Source organism: Eriocheir sinensis, chromosome 50 (genome assembly GCF_024679095.1).
Source record: "Eriocheir sinensis breed Jianghai 21 chromosome 50, ASM2467909v1, whole genome shotgun sequence".
In the NCBI taxonomy this organism is placed as follows: Eukaryota; Metazoa; Arthropoda; class Malacostraca; order Decapoda; family Varunidae; genus Eriocheir; species Eriocheir sinensis.
The window spans coordinates 9,305,432-9,332,088 of record NC_066558.1 but is presented as its reverse complement, the minus strand read 5'-3'; positions in this window follow the sequence as shown (position 1 = coordinate 9,332,088).

The window sequence follows — 26,657 nt, the reverse complement described above, 5'->3', positions numbered from 1 at the left end:
TGCAACAATACATATAAAACAACGTAAATTTGTTTCAAAATATATATACGAATTCAAATAAAAAAACGTAGATTTCTATAAAAATATATATACAAAATACACATAAAATTAAGTAAATACGTATAAAAAAGTGTAAACAAAATACACATAAAATAATGTAAATTCGATTTAAAATAAATAAACAAAATACCAATAAAAGAATGTGTATTTGGATAAATATAAATATACAAAATACATATACAAAATAAACATAAAATAAGGTAGATTTGTAATAAAATATATGTACAAAATACACATAAAATAATTTAAATTTATATAAAAATATATATACAAATACACATAAAATACCATGAATTTGTATAAAAATATATACTCAAAATAAATATTAAATAATGTAAAAGCGTATAAAAATATATATACAAAGTACATATAAAATAATGTAAATTCGTATCAATATAATTCAACAAAACACCAATAAAATAATATATATCTGAATGAAAATAAATTTACAAAATACACATAACATAACTAAAATTTGTATTAAAATATATACAAAAATACATAGAAATAATTTGAGTTTGTATGAAAATAGATATACAAAATACACATAAAACTAGGTAAATTTCTTTTGAAATGTATATACAAAATAGCCATAAAATATTGTAAATTTGTGTCAAAATATATAAACAAATACACATAAAATAACGTAAATTCGTATGAAAAATATATACAAAATACACATAGAATAATGTCAATTCGTATTAAAATGAATAAGCAGACTATCAATAAAATAATGTAAATTTGTATGAAAAAAAAGATGCAAAATACGCAAAAAATAAAGCATATGTTTGTAAAAATACAGATACAAAAATACACATCGAAAAATTAAATTTGTATTAAAATTAATATACAAAATGCGTATATAATAAGATAAATTTGTATTGAAAAAATATGCAACATACACGTTTACTCATACAAATTTATATTATTTTATTGGTATTTTGTTTATTTATTTTGATACGAATTACATGATTATATGTGTATTTTGTACACATTTTTTTATACGTACTTACATTGTTTAATGTTTATTTTGTTTATATATTTTCATACGTTATTATATGCGTATTTGTATAAATATTTTGATACAAATTTACTATATTTCATGTATTTTGTATATATATATTTCAATTCAAATTTAGCTTATTTTGTGTGTATTTTGAATATATTTTCATACAAATTTAATTACTTCTGTGTATATTTGTATGTAGTTTTATATAAATTTACGTTATTTTATGTGTATTTTTTATATTTATACAAATACACATTCTTTTAATGGTATTTTGTTTATTTATTTCGATACGAATTTACATTATTTTATGTGTATTTTGTATACATTTTTTTATACGTATTTACTTCATTTTATGTGTATATAAATATATATATATATATATATATATATATATATATATATATATATATATATATATATATATATATATATATATATATATATATATTGAAATCTACGTTATTTTATGTGTATTCGTGTACATATTTTTAAACAAATTTGCATTGCTTTATATGTATTTTGCATATCTATTTTAATACAAATTTACCTTATTGTATGTGTTTTTTATATATTTATTTTAATACAAATCTAATTTTTTTATGTGCATTTTGGTATATATATTTTTATAAATAAAAAAAATGCGTCATTTTATGGGTATTTTGCCTCTTTATTTTCATACAAATTTACATTATTATATTAATATTCTGTGTATTTATTTTGATACGATTTTGCATTATTCTATTTGTGTTTTGAATATATTTTTTTATACAAATTTACGTTATTTTAAGTGTATTTGTTTATGTATTTTCATTCAAATTTACATTATTTTATGTGTATTTTGTATATGTATTTCCATACAAATTTACCTAATTTTATGTGTATTTTGTATATTTATTTTCATACAAATTTAAAATATTTTTGTGTTTTTTTGTATATAGTTTGATACAAATTTAGGTTATTTTATGTGTATTTTGTATATCTATTTTCATACAAATAGACATTCTTTTATTGATATTTTGTTCATTTATTTTGACGCGAATTTTATGTGAATTTGTTTTCATTTCATGCAAATTTACATTATTTCATGTGTATTTTGTACATGTATTTAAATACAAATTTAACTAATTATATGTGTATTTTGTATATCTATTTTCATACAAATTGAAATTTATTTTTTTGTTTTTTTGTATATATTTTTATTCAAATTTTCGTAATCTTATAAAAATATATATACCAAAATACCCATGAAATATTTAAATTTGCATTGAAATAAATATACAAAATGCACATACAATAAGGTAAATTTGTATTGAGAGAGATATTTAAAAATACATACAAAACAATGTAAATTTGTTTCAAAATATATATACGAATACAAATAAAAAAAACGTAGATTTCTATAAAAATATATATACAAAATACACATAAAATTAAGTAAATACGTATAAAAAAATGTATACAAAATACACATAAAATAATGTAAATTCGAATTAAAATAATAAACAAAATACCAATAAAAGAATGTGTATTTGGATAAATATAAATATACAAAATACACACACAAAATAAACATAAAATAAGGTAGATTTGTAAAAAAATATATGTACAAAATACACATAAAATAATGTAAATTTATATAAAAATATATATACAAATACTCATAAAATACCATGAATTTGTAAAAAAATATATATTCAAAATAAATATTAAATAATGTAAAAGCGTATAAAAATATATATACAATGTACATATAAAATAATGTAAATTCGTATCAATATAAATCAACAAAACACCAATAAAATAATATATATTTAAAAGAAAATAAATTTACAAAATACACATAACATAACTAAAATTTGTATTAAAATATATACAAAAATATACAAAATACACATAAAATAAAGTAATTTTGAATTAAAATAAATGTAAATTTGAATGAAAATATATAAACAAATACTCTTAAAATAACGAAAATTTGTATAAAATATATATGCAAGATACACATTAAATAATATAAATGTGTATAAAAAAAATATACAAAAAACAAATAGAATAATGTAAAATCGTATCAAAATAAATACACAGAATATCAATAAAATAATGTAAATTTGTATGAAAATAAAGATGCAAAATTCCCAAAAATTATCGCATTTTTTATAAAAATATATATCCCAAAATACACATAAAATATTTAAATTTGTATTGAAATAAATATACAAAATGCATATACAGTAAGGTAAATTTGTATTAAAAGAGATATTCAAAAATACATATAAAACAATGTAAATTTGTTTCAAAATATATATACGAATACACATAAAATAAAGTAGATTTCTATAGAAATATATATACAAAATACATATGAAATTATGTAAATACGTATAAAAATATATATACAAAATACATATCAAATAATATAAATTAGTGTCAAAATAAATAAACAAAATATCATGAAAAGAATGTGTATTTGTTTGAAAATAGATAATAGATAATAAATTTGTATAAAATATATATGCAAGATACACTTTAAATAATGTAAATATGTATAAAAAAGTATATACAAAAAACAAATAGAATAATGTAAAATCGTATCAAAATAAATACACGGAATATTAATAAAATAATGTAAATTTGTATTAAAATAAAAATGCAAAATTAGTATAAAAAAGCGCATTTCTTATAAAAATATATATACCAAAATACACATAAAATATTTAAATTTGTATTGAAATAAATATACAAAATGGACATACAATAAGGTAAATTTGTATTGAAAGAGATATGCAAAAATACATATAAAACAATGTAAATTTGTTTCAAAATATATATACGAATACAAATAAAAAAACGTAGATTTTTATAAAAATATATATACAAAATACACATAAAATTAAGTAAATACGTATAAAAAAATGTATACAAAATACACATAAAATAATGTAAATTCGAATTAAAATAAATAAACAAAATACCAATAAAAGAATGTGTATTTGGATAAATATAAATATACAAAATACATATACAAAATAAACATAAAATAAGGTAGATTTGTAATAAAATATATGTACAAAATACACACAAAATATTTTAAATTTATATAAAAATATATATACAAATACACATAAAATACCATGAATTTGTATAAAAATATATACTCAAAATAAATATTAAATAATGTAAAAGCGTATAAAAATATATATACAAAGTACATATAAAATAATGTAAATTCGTATCAATATAATTCAACAAAACACCAATAAAATAATATATATTTGAATGAAAATAAATTTACAAAATACACATAACATAACTAAAATTTGTATTAAAATATATACAAAAATACATAGAAATAATTTGAGTTTGTATGAAAATAGATATACAAAATACACATAAAACTAGGTAAATTTCTTTTGAAATGTATATACAAAATAGCCATAAAATATTGTAAATTTGTGTCAAAATATATAAACAAATACACATAAAATAACGTAAATTCGTAAGAAAAATATATACAAAATACACATAGAATAATATCAATTCTTATTAAAATGAATGAGCAGAATATCAATAAAATAATGTAAATTTGTATGAAAATGAAGATGCAAAATACCCAAAAAATAAAGCATATGTTTATAAAAATACAGATACAAAAATACACATCGAATAACTAAATTTGTATTATTTGTATTAACAAAATGCATATATAATAAGATAAATTTGTATTGAAAAAATATGCAACATACACGTTTACTCATACAAATTTATATTATTTTATTGGTATTTTTTTTATTTATTTTGATACGAATTACATGATTATATGTGTATTTTGTACACATTTTTTTTTTACGTATATACATTGTTTAATGTGTATTTTGTTTATATATTTTCATACAAATTTACGGTATTATATGTGTATTTGTATAAATATTTTGATACAAATTTACTTTATTTCATGTATTTTGTATATATATTTCAATTCAAATATAGCTTATTTTGTGTGTATTTTGAATATATTTTCATACAAATTTAATTACTTCTGTGTATATTTGTATGTAGTTTTATATAAATTTACGTTATTTTATGTGTATTTTTTATATTTATATTTATACAAATACACATTCTTTTAATGGTATTTTGTTTATTTATTTTGATACGAATTTACATTATTTTATGTGTATTTTGTATACATTTTTTTATACGTATTTACTTCATTTTATGTGTATTTTGTATATATATATTTATTAAAATCTACGTTATTTTATGTGTATTCGTATACATATTTTTAAACAAATTTGCATTGCTTTATATGTATTTTGCATATCTATTTCAATACAAATTTACCTTATTGTATGTATTTTTTATATATTTATTTTAATACAAATCTAATTTTTTTTTATGTGTAACTTGGTATATATATTTTTATAAATAAAAAAATGCGTCATTTTATGGGTATTTTGTCTCTTTATTTTCATACAAATTTACATTATTATATTAATATTCTGTGTATTTATTTTGATACGATTTTGCATTATTCTGTTTGTGTTTTGTATATATTTTTTTTATACAAATTTACGTTATTTTAAGTGTATTTGTTTATGTATTTTCATTCAAATTTACATTATTTTATGTGTATTTTGTATATGTATTTCCATACAAATTTACCTAATTTTATGTGTATTTTGTATATTTATTTTCATACAAATTTAAAATATTTTTGTGTGTTTTTGTATATAGTTTGATACAAATTTAGGTTATTTTATGTGTATTTTGTATATCTATTTTCATACAAATAGACATTCTTTTATTGATATTTTGTTTATTTATTTTGACGCGAATTTTATGTGAATTTGTTTTCATTTCATGCAAATTTACATTATTTTATGTGTATTTTGTACATGTATTTAAATACAAATTTAACTAATTATATGTGTATTTTGTATATCTATTTTCATACAAATTGAAATTTATTTTTTTGTTTTTTTGTATATATTTTTATTCAAATTTTCGTATAAAAATATATATACCAAAATACACATAAAATATTTAAATTTGCATTGAAATAAATATACAATATGCACATACAATAAGGTAAATTTGTATTGAGAGAGATATGCAAAAATACATACAAAACAATGTAAATTTGTTTCAAAATATATATACGAATACAAATAAAAAAAACGTAGATTTCTATAAAAATATATATACAAAATACACATAAAATTAAGTAAATACGTATAAAAAAAATGTATACAAAATACACATAAAATAATGTAAATTCGAATTAAAATAAATAAACAAAATACCAATAAAAGAATGTGTATTTGGATAAATATAAATATACAAAATACACATACAAAATAAACATAAAATAAAGTAGATTTGTAAAAAAATATACGTACAAAATACACATAAAATAATGTAAATTTATATAAAAATATATATACAAATACACATAAAATACCATGAATTTGTATAAAAATATATATTCAAAATAAATATCAAATAATGTAAAAGCGTATAAAAATATATATACAAAGTACATATAAAATAATGTAAATTCGTATCAATATAAATCAACAAAACACCAATAAAATAATATATATTTGAAAGAAAATAAATTTACAAAATACACATAACATAACTAAAATTTGTATTAAAATATATACAAAAATATACAAAATACACATAAAATAAAGTAATTTTGAATTAAAATAAATGTAAATTTGAATGAAAATATATAAACAAATACTCTTAAAATAACGTAAATTTGTATAAAATATATATGCAAGATACACATTAAATAATGTAAATGTGTATAAAAAAATATATACAAAAAACAAATAGAATAATGTAAAATCGTATCAAAATAAATACACAGAATATCAATAAAATAATGTAAATTTGTATGAAAATAAAGATGCAAAATTCCCAAAAATTATCGCATTTTTTATAAAAATATATATATACCAAAATACACATAAAATATTTAAATTTGTATTGAAATAAATATACAAAATGCATATACAGTAAGGTAAATTTGTATTAAAAGAGATATTCAAAAATACATATAAAACAATGTAAATTTGTTTCAAAATATATATACGAATACACATAAAATAAAGTAGATTTCTATAGAAATATATATACAAAATACATATGAAATTATGTAAATACGTATGAAAATATATATACAAAATACATATCAAATAATGTAAATTCGTGTCAAAATAAATAAACAAAATATCATGAAAAGAATGTGTATTTGTATGAAAATAGATAATAGATAATAAATTTGTATAAAATATATATGCAAAATACACATTAAATAATGTAAATATGTATAAAAAAAATATATACAAAAAACAAATAGAATAATGAAAATCGTATCAAAATAAATACACCGAATATTAATAAAATAATGTAAATTTTTATGAAAATAAAGATGCAAAAATCCCATCAAATAGCGCATTTCTTATAAAAATATATATACCAAAATACACATAAAATATTTAAATTTGTATTGAAATAAATATACAAAATGCACATACAATAATGTAAACTTATATTGAAAGAGATATGCAAAAATACATATAAAACAATGTAAATTTGTTTCAAAATATATATACGAAAACACATAAAATAACGTAGATTTCTATAATAATATATATACAAAATACACATAAAATTAGGTAAATACGTATAAAAAAATGTAAACAATATACACATGAAATAATATAAATTCGAAACAAAATAAATAAACAAAATACCAATAAAAGAATGTGTATTTGTTATGTGTATTTTTGTATATAGTTTTATACAAATTTACGATATTTTATGTGTAATTTGTATATTTATATTTATACAAGTACACATTCTTTTACTGGTATTTTGTTTATTTATTTTGATACGATTTTTATGTGTATTTTGTACTCATTTTTTTATACGTATTTACTTCATTTTATGTGTATTTTGTATATATTTTATAGAAATCAACGTTATTTTATGTGTATTCGTATATATATTTTGAAACAAATTTACATTGTTTTATATGAATTTTGCATATCTATTTCATTACAAATTTACCTTACAGTATGTGCATTTTTATATTTATTTTAACACAAATTTTAATATTTTATGTGTATTTTGGTATATATATTTTTTATAAAAGATGCGTTATTTTATGGCTATTTTGCATCTTTACTTTCATACAAATTTACATTATTTGATTAATATTCTGTGTATTTATTTTGATACGATTTTACATTATTCTATTTGTGTTTTGTATATATTTTTTATACATATTTACATTATTTAATTAGTATTTTGTAGATATATTTGATACAAATTTACGTTATTTTAGGTGTATATGTTTATATATTTTCATTCAAATTTCCATTATTTTATGTGTATTTTTTATTTGTATTTCAATACAAATTTACCTAATTTTATGTGTATTTTGTATATTTATTTTCATACAAATTTAAATTATTTAATGTGTATTTTGTATAGTTTTATACAAACAGGTTATTTTATGAGTATTTTGTATATCTATTTTCATACAAATACACATTCTTTTATTGATATTTTGTTTATTTATTTTGACGAGAATTGAAATTATTTAATGTGTATTTTGTATATATATTTTTATACGTATTTACATCATTTCATGTGTATTTTGTATATATATTTCTATAGAAATCTACGTTATATTATGTGTATTCGTATATAGATTTTTAAACAAATTTACATTTTTATGTGTATTTTGCATATTTTTTTAATACAAATTTACCTTATTGTATATGCATTTTGTATATTAATTTTAATACAAATTTAATTATTCTTTGTGTATTTTTGTATATGTATTTTTAAAAAAATATGCTTTATTTTATGGGTATTTTGCATCTTTATTTTCATACAAATTTACGTTATTTTATTGATATTCTGCTCATTCATTTTGATACGATTTGACATTATTCTATGTGTATTTTGTATATATTTTTCATTCAAATTTACATTATTTTATGTGTATTTGTTTATATATTTTGACACAAATTTACAATATTTTATGGGTTTTTTGTATATATATTTCAAAAGAAATTTACCTAGTTTTATGTGTATTTTGAATATCTATTTTCATACAAACTCAAAATATTTATATGTATTTTTGTATATATTTCAATACAAATTTTAGTTATGTTATGTGTATTTTGTAAATGTTTTTTCATTTAAAGATATATTATTTTATTAGTATTCTGTTGATTTATATTGATACGAATTTACATTATTTTATATGTACTTTTTATATATATTTTTATACGCATTTACATTATTTAATATTTATTTTGAATATATAATTTTATTCAAATTCATGGTATTTTATGTGTATTTGTATATATATTTTCATATAAATTTACATTATTTTATGTGTATTTTGTACATATATTTCATTACAAATTTACCTTATTTTATGTTTATTTTGTATGTGTATTTTGTACATTTATATTTATACACGTTTACTCATACAAATTTATATTATTTTATTGGTATTTTGTTTATTTATTTTGATACGAATTACATGATTATATGTGTATTTTGTACACATTTTTTATACGTATTTACATTATTTAATGTGTATTTTGTTTATATATTTTCATACAAATTTACATTATTATATGTGTATTTGTACAAATATTTTGATACAAATTTACTTTATTTCATGTATTTTGTATATATATTTCAATTCAAATTTAGCTTATTTTGTGTGTATTTTGTATATATTTTTGTATATAGTTTTATATAAATTTACGTTATTTTATGTGTATTTTGTATATTTATATTTATACAAATACACATTCTTTTATTGGTATTTTGTTTATTTATTTTGATACGAATTTACATTATTTTATGTGTATTTTGTATACATTTTTTATACGTATTTACTTCATTTTATGTGTATTTTGTATATATATTTTTATAGAAATCTACGTTATTTTATGTGTATTCGTATATATATTTTGAAACAAATTTACATTGTTTTATATGTATTTTGCAAATCTATTTCAATACAAATTTACCTTATTGTATGTGTTTTTTGTATATTTATTTTAATACAAATTTAATTTTTTGATGTGTATTTTGGTATATATATACACATTCTTTTATTGATATTTCGTTTATTTATTTTGACGCGAATTTACAGTATTTAATGTGTATTTTGTATATATATTTTTATACGTATTTACATCATTCGCGTCAAAATAAATAAACAAAATATCAATAAAAGAATGTGTATTTGTATGAAAATAGATATACAAAATACACATAAAATAACCTAAATTTGTATCAAACTATATACAAAAATACACAAAAATATTTTAGATTTGTATGGAAATAAATATACAAAATACACATAAAATTAGGTAAATTTGTATTGAGATACATACACAAAATATACATAAAATAATGTAAATTTGAATGAAAATACATAAACAAATACACTTAAAATAACGTAAATTTGTATAAAAAAATATGTACAAAACACAAATAGAAAAATGTAAAATCGTATCAAAATAAATACACAAAATATTAATAAAATAATGTAAATTTGTATGAAAATAAAGAGGCAAAATACCCATAAAATAACGCATTTTTTTTTATTTATAAAAATATATATACCAAAACCACATAAAAAAATTAAATTTGAATTAAAATAAATATATAAAAAACACATACAATAAGGTAAATTTGTATTGAAATATATATATGCAAAATACATATAGAGCAATGTAAATTTGTTTCAAAATATATACGAATACACAAAATAACGTAGATTTCTATAGAAATATATATACAAAATAAACATGAAATGATGTAAATACGTATAAAAATATATATACAAAATACATATTAAATAATGTAAATTCGTGTCAAAGTAAATAAGGAAAATATCAATAAAAGAATGTGTATTTGTATGAAGATACATATACAAAATACACATAAAATAACGTAAATTTGTATAAAACTATATATATAAATACACAAAAATAAATTAAATTTGCATGAAAATAAATATACAAAATACACATAAAATTACGTAAATTTGTATAGAAATACATATACAAAATACACATAAAATAATGTAGATTTGAATGAAAATATATAAACAAATACACTTAAATTAACGTAAATTTGTATAAAATATATATACAAAATACTCATTAAATAATGTAAATATGTATAAAAAATATATATACAAAACACAAATAGAATAATGTAAAATCGTATCATAATAAATACACAGAATGTAAATAAAATTATGTCAATTTGCATGAAAATAAAGATGAAAAATACCCATAAAATAACGCATTTTTTATAAATATACAAAATACACATGAAAGGATGTACATACGTATAAATATATATATACAAAATACAAATTAAATAATGTAAATTCGCGTCAAAATAAATAAACAAAATATCAATAAAAGAATGTGTATTTGTATGAAAATAAATACACAAAATACACTTAAGATAACATAAATTTGTATAAAACTATATACAAAAATACACAAAAATAATTTAAATTTGTATGAAAATAAATATACAAAATACACATAAAATTAGGTAAATTTGTATTGAAATACATATACAAAATACACATAAAATAATGTGAATTTGAATGAAAATACATATACAAATACACGTAAAATAACGTAAATGTGTATAAAAAAATATATACAAAACACAAATAGAATAATGTAAAATCGTATCAAAATAAATACACAGAATATTAATAAAATAATGTAAATTTGTATGAAAATAAAGAAGCAAAATACCCATAAAATAACGCATTTTTTTATAAAAATATATATACCAAAATACACATAAATAAAAAATTTGTATTAAAATAAATATACAAAATATAGATACAATAAGGTAAATCTGTATTGAAATAGATATGCAAAATATATATAAAACAATGTAAATTTGTTTCAAAATATATATACACATAAAATATTTGAATTTGTATTAAAATAAATATTCAAAATGCACATACAATAAGGTAAATTTGTATTGAAATAGATATGGAAAATACATATAAAACCATGTAAGTTTTTTTCAAAATATATATACGAATACACATAAAATAACGTAGATTTCTATGAAAATAGATATACAAAATACACATAAAATGAAGTCAATACGTATAAAAAAAGGTATACAAAATACACATAAAATAAAGTAAACTCGTATCAAAATAAATAAACAAAATACTAATAAAAGAATGTGTATTGTATAAATATAAATATACAAAATACAAATAAAATAACGTAAATTTATATAAAACTATATGCAAAAATACACAAAAGTAAATAAATTTGTGTGAAAATAGATATTCAAATTACATGTGTATTTTGTATATTTATTTTCATACAAATTGAAATTATTTTTGTTTATTTTTTTATATATTTTCATACAAATTTTCGTTATTTTATGTGTATTTTGTATATTTATTTTTTCTACAGATATACGTTCTTTTATCTGAATTTTGTGTATTGAATTTGAAACGAATTTACCTTATTTTGTATATCTATTTTCATACAAATTGAAATTATTTTTGTTTATTTTTTTATATATTTTCATACAAATTTACGTTATTTTATATGTATTTTGTATATTTATATATATACAAATACACATTCTTTTATTGGTATTTTGTATATTTATTTTGATACGAATTTACATTATTTTATGTGTAATTTGTATACATTTTTTATACGTATTTACTTCATTTTATGTGTATTTTGTATATATATTTTTATAGAAATCTACGTTATTTTATGTGTATTCGTATATATATTTTGAAACAAATTTACATTGTTTTATATGTATTTTGCATATCTATTTCAATACAATTTTACCTTATTGTATGTGTTTTTTATATATTTATTTTAATACAAATTAAAATTTTTTATGTGTATTTGGTATATATATTTTTATAAATAAAAAAAATGCGTTATTTTATGGGTATTTTGCCTCTTTATTTTCATACAAATTTACATTATTTTATTAATATTCTGTGTATTTATTTTGATCCAATTTATATTATTCTATTTGTTTTGTATATATTTTTTTATACAAATATACGTTATTTTAAGTGTATTTGTTTATGTCTTTTCATTCAAATTTACATTATTTTATGTGTATTTTGTATATGTATTTCAATACAAATTTACCTAATTTTATGTGTATTTTGTGTATTTATTTTCATACAAATTTAAAATATTTTTGTGTAATTTTGTATATAGTTTGAGACAAATTTAGGTTATTTTATGTGTATTTTGTATATCTATTTTTATACAAATACACATTCTTTTATTGATATTTTGTTTATTTATTTTGACACGAATTTACAGTATTTAATGTGTATTTTGTATATATATTTTTATACGTATTTACATCATTTCATGTGTATTTTGTATATATATTCCTATATAAATCAACCTTATTTTATGTGTATTCGTATACATATTTTGAAACAAATTTACACTGTTTTATGTGTATTTTGCGTTTTTTTTGCAATACAAATTTACCTTATTGTATGTGCATTTTGTACAAATTTACGTTATTTTCTGTGTATTTTGTATATTTATATTTATACAAATACACATTCTTTTATTGGTATTTTGTTTATTTATTTTGATACGAATTTACATTATTTTATGTGTATTTTGTATATTTTCTTATACGTATTTACTTCATTTTATGTGTATTTTGTATATATATTTTTATACAAATCTACGTTATTTTATGTGTATTCGTATATATATTTTGAAACAAATTTACATTGTTTTATATGTATTTCGCATATCTATTTTAATACAGATTTACCTTATTGTAAGTGTATTTTGTATATTTATTTTAATACAAAATAATTTTTTCATGTGTATTTTGGTATATATATTTTTATAAAAAATGCGTTATTTAATGGGTATTTTGCATCTTTATTTTCATACAAATTTACATTGTTTTATTAATATTCTGTGTATTTATTTTGATACGATTTTACATTATTCTATTTGTGTTTTGTATATATTTTTTTATACATATTTACATTATTTAATGTGTATTTTGTATATTTTAAAACAAATTTACGTTATTTTATACGCATCTGTTAAAATATTTTGATACAAATTTACATTATTTTTTGTATTTTGTATATATATTTCAATACAAATTTAGTTCATTTTATGTATATTTTGTATATCTATTTTCATTCGTATCAAAATAAATAAACAAAATAGCAATAAAATAATGTAAATTTGTATGAGAAAACATATACAAATACACACAAATTAACGCAAATTTCTAAAAAAATATATGTACAAAAATGCACATAAAATAAAGTAAATTTGCATAAAAATATATATACAAAACACCCATTAAATAATGTAAATGCGTACATAAAATAACCTAAATTTGTATAAAACTATATACAAAAATACACAAAAATATTTAAAATTTGTATGAAAAGAAATATACAAAATACACATAAAATTAGGTAAATTTGTATTGAAATACATATACAAAATACACATAGAATAATGAAAATTTGAATGAAAATATATAAACAAATACACTTAAAATAACGTAAATTTGTATAAAATATATATGCAAGATACACATTAAATAATGTAAATGTGTATAAAAAAATATATACAAAAAAGAAATAGAATAATGTAAAATCCTATCAATATAAATACTCAGAATATCAATAAAATAATAATACACATAAACATATATATACCAAAATACACATAAAATATTTAAATTTGTATTGAAATAAATATACAAAATGCATATACAGTAAAGTAAATATGTATTGAAAGAGATATTCAAAAATACATATAAAACAAAGTAAATTTATTTCAAAATATATATACGAATACACATAAAATAACGTAGATTTCTTTAGAAATATATATACAAAATACACATGAAATTATGTAAATACGTATAAAAATATATATACAAAATACATATCTTGGTAAATTCGTGTCAAAATAAATAAACAAAATATCATGAAAAGAATGTGTATTTGTATGAAAATAAATAATAGATAATAAATTTGTATGAAATATATATGCAAGATACACATTAAATAATGTAAATATGTTTAAAAAATATATATACAAAAAACAAATATAATAATGTGAAATCGTATCAAAATAAATACACCGAATATTAATAAAATAATGTAAATTTGTATGAAAATAAAGATGCAAAATTCCCATCAAATGGCGCATTTCTTATAAATATATATATACCAAAATACACATAAAATATTTAAATTTGTATTGAAATAAATATACAAAATGCACATACAATAAGGTAAACTTGTATTGAAAGAGATATGCAAAAATACATATAAAACAATGTAAATTTGTTTCAAAATATATATAACAATACACATAAAATAACGTAGATTTCTATAAAAATATATATACAAAATACACATAGAATAATGTAAAATTGTTTAAAAAAAATAGACAAAATATAAATAAAAAAATGTAAATTTGTATGAAAATAAAAATGCAAAATACCCATAAAATAAAACATATTTTTATAAAAATACATATACAAAAATACACATAGCGTAATTAAATTTGTATTAAAATTAATATACAAAATGCATATACAATAAGGTAAATTTGTATTGAAAAAATATGCAAAATACACATCAAACAGTGTAAATTTATTTCAAAATCTATATACGAATACTCATAAATCAACGTAGATTTCTATAGAAATATATATATACAAAACACACATCAAATCATGAAAACACGTATAAAAATATATATATAAAATACACATTAAATAATGTAAATTCGCGTCAAAATAAATAAACAAAATATCAATAAAAGAATGTGTATTTGTATGAAAATAGATATACAATATACACATAAAATCACCTAAATTTGTATAAAACTATATACAAAAATACACAAAAATAATTTTAATTTGTATGAAAATAAATATACAAAATACACATAAAATTAGGTAAATTTGTATTGAAATACATTTACAAAATACACATGAAATAATGTAAATTTGAATGAAAATATATAAACAAATACACTTAAAATAACGTAAATTTGTATAAAATATATAAAAAATACACATTAAATAATGTAAATATGTATAAAAAAATATATACAAAACACAAATAGAATAATATAAAATCGTATCAAAATAAATACACAGAATATTAATAAATAATGTAAATTTGTATGAAAATTAAGATGCAAAATACCCATAAAATAACGCATTTTTTATAAAAATATTTATACCAAGACACATAAAATATTTGAATTTGTATTAAAACAAATATACAAAATGAACATACAATAAGGTAAATTTGTATTGAAATAGATATGCTAAATACATATAAAACCATGTAAGTTTTTTCAAAATATATATACGAATACAAATAAAATAACGTAGATTTCTATGAAAATAAATATACAAAATACACATAAAATGAAGTAAATACGTATAAAAAAAGGTATACAAAATACACATAAAATAATGTAAACTCGTATCAAAATAAATAAACAAAATACTAATAAAAGAATGAGTATTGTATAAATAAATATAAAATACAAATAAATAACGTAAATTTATATAAAACTATATGCAAAAATACACAAAGTAATTAATTTGTGTGAAAATAGATATTCAAAATACATGTATTTTGTATATTTATTTTCATACAAACTGAAATTATTTTTGTTTATTTTTTATATATTTTCATACAAATTTTCGTTATTTTATGTATTTTGTATATTTATTTTTTCTACAAATATACGTTCTTTTATCTGAATTTTGTTTATTGAATTTGAAATGAATTTACCTTATTTTGAATATCTATTTTCATACAAATTAAAATACTTCTGTGTATTTTTGTATATAGTTTTATATAGATTTACGTTATTTTATGTGTATTTTGTATATTTATATTTATACAAATACGCATTTTTTATTGGTATTTTGTATATTTATTTTGATACGAATTTATATTATTTTATGTGTATTTTGTATACATTTTTTTATACGTATTTACTTCATTTTATGTGTATTTTGTATATATATTTATATAAATAAAATTTATTTTATGTGTATTCGTATATATATTTTGAAACAAATTTACATTGTTTTATATGTATTTTGCATATCTATTTCAATACAAATTTACCTTATTGTATGTGTTTTTTATATATTTATTTTAATTCAAATTTAATTTTTTTATGTGTATTTTGGTATATATATTTTTATAAATAAAAAAAATGCGTTATTTTATGGGTATTTTGCCTCTTTATTTTCATACAAATTTACATTATTTTATTAATATTCAGTATATTTATTTTGATACTATTTTACATTATTCTATTTGTGTTTTGTATATATTTTTTTATACAAATTTACGTTATTTAAAGTGTATTTGTTTATGTCTTTTCATTCAAATTTACATTATTTTATGTGTATTTTGTATATGTATTTCAATACAAATTTACCTAATTTTATGTGTATTTTGTATATTTATTTTCATACAAATTTAAAATATTTTTGTGTATTTTTGGATATAGTTTGATACAAATTTAGGGTTTTTTTATGTGTATTTTCTATATCTATTTTCATACAAATACACATTCTTTTATTGATATTTCGTTTATTTATTTTGACGCGAATTTACAGTATTTAATGTATATTTTGTATATATATTTTTATACGTATTTACATCATTTCATGTGTATTTTGTATATATATTCCTATAGAAATCAACGTTATGTTATGTGTATTCGTATATATATTTTGAAACAAATTTACACTGTTATATGTGTATTTTGCAGTTTTTTTCAATACAAATTTACCTTATTGTATGTGCATTTTGTATAATAATTTTAATACAAATTTAATTATTCTATGTGTACTTTTGTATATGTATTTTTAAAAAAAATATGCTTTATTTTATGGATATTTTGCATCTTTATTTTCATACAAATTTAAATTATTTTATTGATATTCTGTGTACTTATTTTGATACGATTTTACATTATTCTATGTATAACAAAAATAAATACAGAATACACAAAAATAGATATGCAAAATACATATAAACAATGTAAATTTGTTTCAAAATATATAAATACATGAACAAAATACACATAAAATAATGTAAATTTGTACGTTCTTTTCTCGGAATTTTGTTTATTGATTTTGATACGAATTTTCATTATTTTAGGTGTATTTGATATATATATATATATATATATATATATATATATATATATATATATATATATATATATATATATATATATATATATATATATATATATATATATATATATATATATATATATATATATATATATATATATATATATATATATATATATATTTATACTTATTTACATAATTTTATATGTATTTTTAATATATATTTTTATAGAAATTTACATTATTTTATGTGTATTCGTATATATATTTTGATTCAATACAAATTTTATTTATTGTATGTGCCTTTTGTATATTTATTTTGATACAAGTTTAATTATTTTATGTGTATTTTTGTATACATATTTTTAGACATATTTACATTATTTAATGTATATTTTGTACATATATTTTATGGAAATTTACGTTATCTTATGTGTGTTTGTTTATATAGTTTCATACAAATTTACATTATTTTATGTGTATTTTGTATATGTTTTTCAATAAAAATTTGCCTAATTTCATGTGTATTTTGCATATCTATTTTCAAAAAATAAAAAAAAAATTTGTGTATTTTTGTATATATTTTTATACAAATTTTGTTATTTTATTTGTATTTTGTATATATATTTTCCTACAAATATACATTCTTTTAGAGGAAATTTTTATTTATTTATTTTGATACGAATTTACATTATTTTATGTGTATTTTGTATATATATTTTTCTTTGTATTTACATTATTTAATGTGTATTTTGTATATATATTTTCATAAAATTTACGTTATTTTATTGTGTGTATTCGTATATATTTTGATACAAATTTACTTTATTTTATGTTTTTTGCATATCTATTTCAATAAAAATCTACCATATTGTATGTGTATTTTGTATATTTATTTTAATACAAATTTAATTATTTGATGTGTATTTTTGTATATATATATTTTTTTAATATGAGTTATTTTAAATTTATATTGCATCTTTAATTTTAGAAATTTTTACATTACGTACATATCTTTTATACGTATTTACATTATTTAATGTGTATTTTGTTTATATATTTTTATACAAATTTACGTTATTATATGTGTATTTGAATATATATTTTGATACAAATTTACATTATTTTATGTATTTTCTATATTTATTTCAATTCAAATTTAACTTATTTTATGTGTCTTTTGTATATCTATTTTCATACAAATTTATTCAATTTTTTTTTATATAGTTTTATATAATTTTACGCTATTTTATGTGGATTTTGTATACTTATATTTATACAAGTGCACATTCTTTTATTGGCATTTAGTTTATTTATTTTGATACGAATTTACATTATTTTATGTGTATTTTGTATACATTTTCTGATACGTATTTACTTCATTTTATGTGTATTTTGTATATATATTTTTATAGAAATCTACGTTATTTTATGTGTAATCGTATATATATTTTGAAGGAAATTTACATTGTTTTATATGTATTTTGCATATGTCTTTCAATACAAATTTACCTTATTGTATGTTCATTTTGTATATCTATTGTAATACAAATTTAAATATTTTATGTGTGTTTTGGTATATATATTTTCATAAAAAATGCGTTGTTTTATGGGTATTATGCATCTTTATTTTCATACAAATTTACATTATTTTATTAATATTCTGTGTATTTATTTTGATACTATTTTACATTATTCTATTTGTCTTTTGTATGTTTTTTTTATACATATTTACATTATTTAATGTGTATTTTATATATATATTTCAATACAAATTTACCTAATTTTATGTGTATTTTGTATACAATTAGGTAAATTTATATTGAAATAGATATGCAAAATACATATAAAGCAATGTAAAATTTGTTTCAAAATATATATACGAATACACATAAAATAACGTAGATTTTTATAAAAATATATATACAAAATACACATAAAATGAAGTAAATACGTATAAAAAATGTATACAAAATACACATAAAATAATGTAAATTCGTATCAAAATAAATAAACAAAATACCAATAAAAAATGTGTATTTTATAAAAATAAATATACAAAATACACATAAAATTTCGTAAATTTATATAAAACTATATACAAAAATACACAAAAGTAGTTAAAATTTTATGAAAATAGATATACAAAATACACATAAAAAGTGTGTATTTTTGTAAATACTTTTATATCAATTTACGTTATTTTATGTGTATTTTGTATATTTATATTTATACAAATACACATTCTTGTATTAGTATTTTGTTTATTTATTTCGATACGAGTTTACATTATTTTATGTGTAATTTGTACACATTTTTTTATACGTACTTACTTCATTTTATGTGTATTTTGTATATATATCTTTATAAAATATGCGTTATTTTATGTGTATTTGTATATATATTTTGAAACAAATTTACATTGTTTTATATGTATTTTGCATATCTATTTCAATACAAATTTACCTTATTGTGTGTGCATTTCGTATATTTATTTTAATACAAATTCAAATATTTTATGTGTGTTTTGGTATATATATTTTTTTTAAAAATGCGCTATTTTGGGGATATTTTGCATCTTGATTTTCATCCAAATTTACATTATTTTATTAATATTCTGTTTATTTATTTTGATACGATTTTACATTATTCTATTTGTGTTTTGTATATATTTTTGTATACATATTTACATTATTTAAAGTGATTTCATATATATATTTTATACAAATTTACGTTAATTTAAGTGTATTTGTATATATATTTTAATTCAAATTTACACTATTTGATGTGTATTTTGTAAATGTATTTAAATACATTGTTTATATATTTTCATATAGATTTACATTATTTTATGAGTGTTTTGTAGATGTATTTCAATCCAAATTTGCCTAATTTTATGTGTATTTTGCCTATCTATTTTCAAACAAATTTAAATAATTTTTGCGTATTTTTGTATAAATTTTTATACAAATTTTAGTTATTTTATTTGTATTTTGTATATATATTTTCCTACATATATACATTCTATTACTGCAATTTTGTTTATTTATTTTGATACGAATTTCCATTACTTTATGTGTATTTTGTATATATATGTTTCTACGTATTTACATTATTTTGTGTATTTTGGATATATATTTTCATAAAAATTTACGCTATTTTATTGTGTGATCTCGTATATATTTTGATACAAATCTTATACAAATTCATGTTATTTTATGTGTTTTTGAATACATATTTTCATACAAATTTATATTATTTTATGTGTATTTTTACATATATTTCATTATAAATTTACCTTATTTTATGTTTGTTTCATATATTCATGTAATGCAATTTTAAATTATTTTATGTGTATATTTGTATTTGTATTTAGGTTATTTTATTTGTATTTTCTATATACATTTTCATCCAAAACTACATTATTTTATTGGTATTTTGTTAATTTAATTCGATACGAATTTAGATTATTTCAAAGGTATTTTTTATACATTTTTTTATACGCATTTACATTATTTAATGTCTGTTTTGTATATATATTTTGATGCAAATTTACTTTATTTGATGTGCATTTTTGTACATATATTTTTAAAGAAATTAGCGTTATTTTATATGTATTTTGTATATGTTTTCTCATAAAAATTTACATTATATTATTGGTATTTTGTGTATTTATTTTGATACGATTTACATGATTATAAGTGTATTTTCTACATATTTTTTATACGTATTTACATTATTTAATGTGTATTTTGTTTATGTGTATTTATGCGAATTTACGTTATTATATGTGTATTTGTATAAATATTTTGATACAAATTTACATTATTTGATGTATTTTGTAAATATATATATATATATATATATATATATATATATATATATATATATATATATATATATATATATATATATATATATATATATATATATATATATATATATATATATATATATATATATATATATATATATTTCAATTCAAATTTAGTTTATTTTATGTGTATTTTGTATATCTATTTTCATACAAATTTAACTACTTTTGTGTATTTTTGTATATAGTTTTATATAAATTTACGATATTTTATGTGTATTTTGTATATTTATTTTTATACAAATACACATTTTTTTATTGGTATTTTGTTTATTTATTTTGATACGAATTTACATTATTTTATGTGTATTTTGTGTACATTTTTTTATACGTATTTACTTCATTTTATGTGTATTTTGTATATACATTTTTATAGAAATCTACGTTATTTTATGTGTATTCGTATATATATTTTGAAACAAATTTTACATTGTTTTATATGTATTTTGCATATCAATATAAATTTACCTTATTGTATGTGCATTTTGTATATTTATTTTAATACAAATTTTAATTTTTTATATGTCTTTTGGTATATATATTAAAAAAAATGCGTTATTTTATGGATATTTTGCTCCTTTATTTTCATACAAATTTACATTATTTTATTAATATTCTGTGTATTTATTTTGTTACGATTTTACATTATTCTATTTGGGTTTTGTATATATTTTTTTATACATATTTACATTACTTAATGTGTATTTTGTATATATATTTTATACAAATTTACGTTATTTTAAGTTTATTTGTTTATATATTTTAATTCAAATTTACATTATTTTATGTGTTTTTTTGTAAATGTATTTCAATACAAATTTACCTAGTTTTATGTGTATTTTATATACTTATTTTCAAACAAATATAAATTATTTTTGTGTATTTTTGTATATGGTTTTATACAAATTAATGTTATTTTATGTGTATTTTGTATATCTATTTTCATACAAATACAAATTCTTTTATTGATATTTTTTTTATTTATTTTGACACGAAGTTACATTATTTAATGTCTATTTTGTATATATATTTTTACACGTATTTACAGCATCTCAAGTGTATTTTGTATATATATTTCTATAGAAATCTACGTTATTTTATGGGTATTCGTATATATATTTTGAAACAAATTTACATTGTTTTATGTGTATTTTGCATATTTTTTTTAATAAAAATTTACTTTATTGTATGTGCATTTTGTATATGTATATGTATTTTTATAAAAATATGCTTTATTTTATTGGTATTTTGCATCTTTATTTTCATACAAATTTACAATATTTTATTGATATTTTGTGTATTTACTTTGATACGATTTTACATTATTTTCTATGTGTATTTTGTATATATATTTAATACAAATGTACGCTATTTTATGTGTATTTGTTTTCATTTCATACAAATTTTCATTATTATATGTGTATTTTGTATATCAATTTTCATAAAAATTGAAATAATTGTTGTTGTTTTTTGTATATATTTTTATACAAATTTTCGTTATTTTATGTGTATTTTGTATATTTATTTTCCTACAAATATACGTTCTTTAACGGAATTTTGTTTGTTTATTTTGATACGAATTTACATTATTTTAGGTGTATTTGGTATATATATTTTTATACTATTTACATCATTTTATATGTTTTTGTATGTATATTTTCATAGAAATTTACTCTATTTTATGTGTATTCGTATATATATTTTGATAAAAATTTACATTATTGATGTGTATTTTGCATATCTATTTCAATACAAATTTACTTTACTGTATGTGCATTTTGTATATTTATTTCAATACAATTTTAATTATTTCATGAGTATTTTTGTATATATATTTCTATGTAAATATGCGTTATTATATGGGTATTTTGCATCTTTATTTTCATACAAATATAAATTATTTTATTGATATTCTGTTAATTTATTTTTATACGATTTAACATTATTCTATATGTATTTTGTATATATATTTTTATACATATTTACTTTATTTACTGTATATTTTGTATATATATTTTATCCAAATTTACGTTATTTTATGTGTATTTGTTTATATATTTTCATACAAATTTACATTATTTTATATGTATTTTGTATATGTATTTCAATACAAATTTGCCTAACTTTATGTGTATTTTGCATATCTATTTTCAAACAAATTTAAATTATTTTTGTGTATTTTTGTATTTATTTTTATACAAATTTTAGTTATTTTATTTTTATTTTGTATATATATTTTCCTACAAATATACAATCTTTTATTATAATTTTGTTTATTTATTTTGATTCGAGTTTACATTATTTTATGTGTATTTTGTATATATATTTTTCTACGTATTTACATTATTTTATGTGTATTTTGTATATATATTTTAATAAAAGTTTACATTCTTTTATTGTGTGTATTCCTATTTATTTTGATAAAAATTTTATACAAATTCATGTTATTTTATGTGAATTTGTATATATATTTTCATACAAATTTATATTATTTTACGTGTATTTTTACATATTTTTCATTACAAATTTACCTTATTTTATGATTATTTTGTATATTTATTTCATTCAATTTTAAATTATTTTATGTGTATATTTGTATTTGTATTTACGTAGTTTTATGTGTATTTTCTATATATATATTTTCATCCAAAATTACATTATTTTATTGGTATTTCTTAATTTAATTCGATACGAATTTATATTATTTCATAGGTATTTTGTATACATATTTTTATACTCATTTACATTATCTAATATGTGTTTTGTATATATAGTTTTATGCAAATTTATCTAATGTTAATTTTTGTACATATATTTTTATAGAAATTTGCGTTATTTTATGTATATATTTTTATATAAATTTACGTTATTTTATGTGCATTTTGTATATTTATATTTATACAAATACACATTCTTTTATTGGAATATTGTTTATTTACATTTATACGAATTTACATTATTTTATGTGTATTTTGTATACATTTTTTTTATACGTATTTACTTAATTTTATGTGTATTTTGTATATGTATTTTTATAGAAATCTACGTTATTTTATGTGTATTCGTATATATTTTGAAACAAATTTACATTATTTTATATGTATTTTGCATATCTATTTCAATACAAATTTACCTTATTGTATGTGCATTTTGTATATTTATTTTAATACAAGTTCAAATATTTTATGTGTATTTTGGTATCAATAATTTTATAAAAAATGCGTTATTTTATAGGTATTTTGCATCTTAATTTTCATTTTATATGTACTTTGTATATATATTTTTATACGCTCTTACATTATTTAATATTTATTTTGAATATATATTTTTATACAAATTCATGGTATTTTATGTGTATTTGTATATATATTTTCATATAAATTTACATTATTGTATGTGTATTTTGTACATATATTTTATAACAAATCTACTTTATTTTATGTTTATTTTGTATGTGTATTTTGTATATTTATATTTATCCAAATACACATTCTTTTATTGGTATTTTGTTTATTTTTTTAATTCGAATTTACATTATTATATGTGTATTTTGTATACATTTTTTTTATACGTATATACTTAATTTTGTGTATTTTGTATATATATTTTTTTAGAAATCTACGTTTCTTTATTTGTATTCGTATATATTTTGAAACAAATTTACATTGTTTTATATGTGTTTTTGCATATCTCTTTCAATACAAATTTACCTTATTGTATGTGCATTTTGTATATTTATTTCAATACAAATTTAAAAATTTTATGTGTATTTTGGTATATATATTTTTATAAGAAATGCGCTATTTTATGGGAATTTTGCATCTTTATTTTCATACAAATTTACATTATTTTATTAATATTCTGTGTATTTATTTTGATACGATTTTACATTATTCTATTTGTTTTTTGTATATACTTTTTTATACATATTTACATTATTTAATGTGTATCTTGCATATATATTTTATACAAATTTATTATCTATTATCTATTTTCATACAAATACACATTCTTTTCATGATATTTTGTTTATTTATTTTGACACGAATTTACATTATTTGATATGTATTTTGTATATATATTTTTATACGTATTTACATAATTTCATATGTATTTTGTATATATATTTCTATAGAAATCTACTTTATTTTATGTGTATTCGTATATATATTTTGAAACAAATTTACATTGTTTTATATGTATTTTTGAATATCTCTTTCAATACAAATTTACCTTACTGTATATGCATTTTGTATATTTATTTCAATACAAATTTAAATATTTTATGTGTATTTTGGTATATATATTTTTAAAAAAATCCGATAATTTTGGGGAATTTTGCATCTTTATTTTCATACAAATTTACATTATTTTATTGATGTTCTGTGTATTTATTTTGATACGATTTTACATTATTCTATTTGTTTTTTA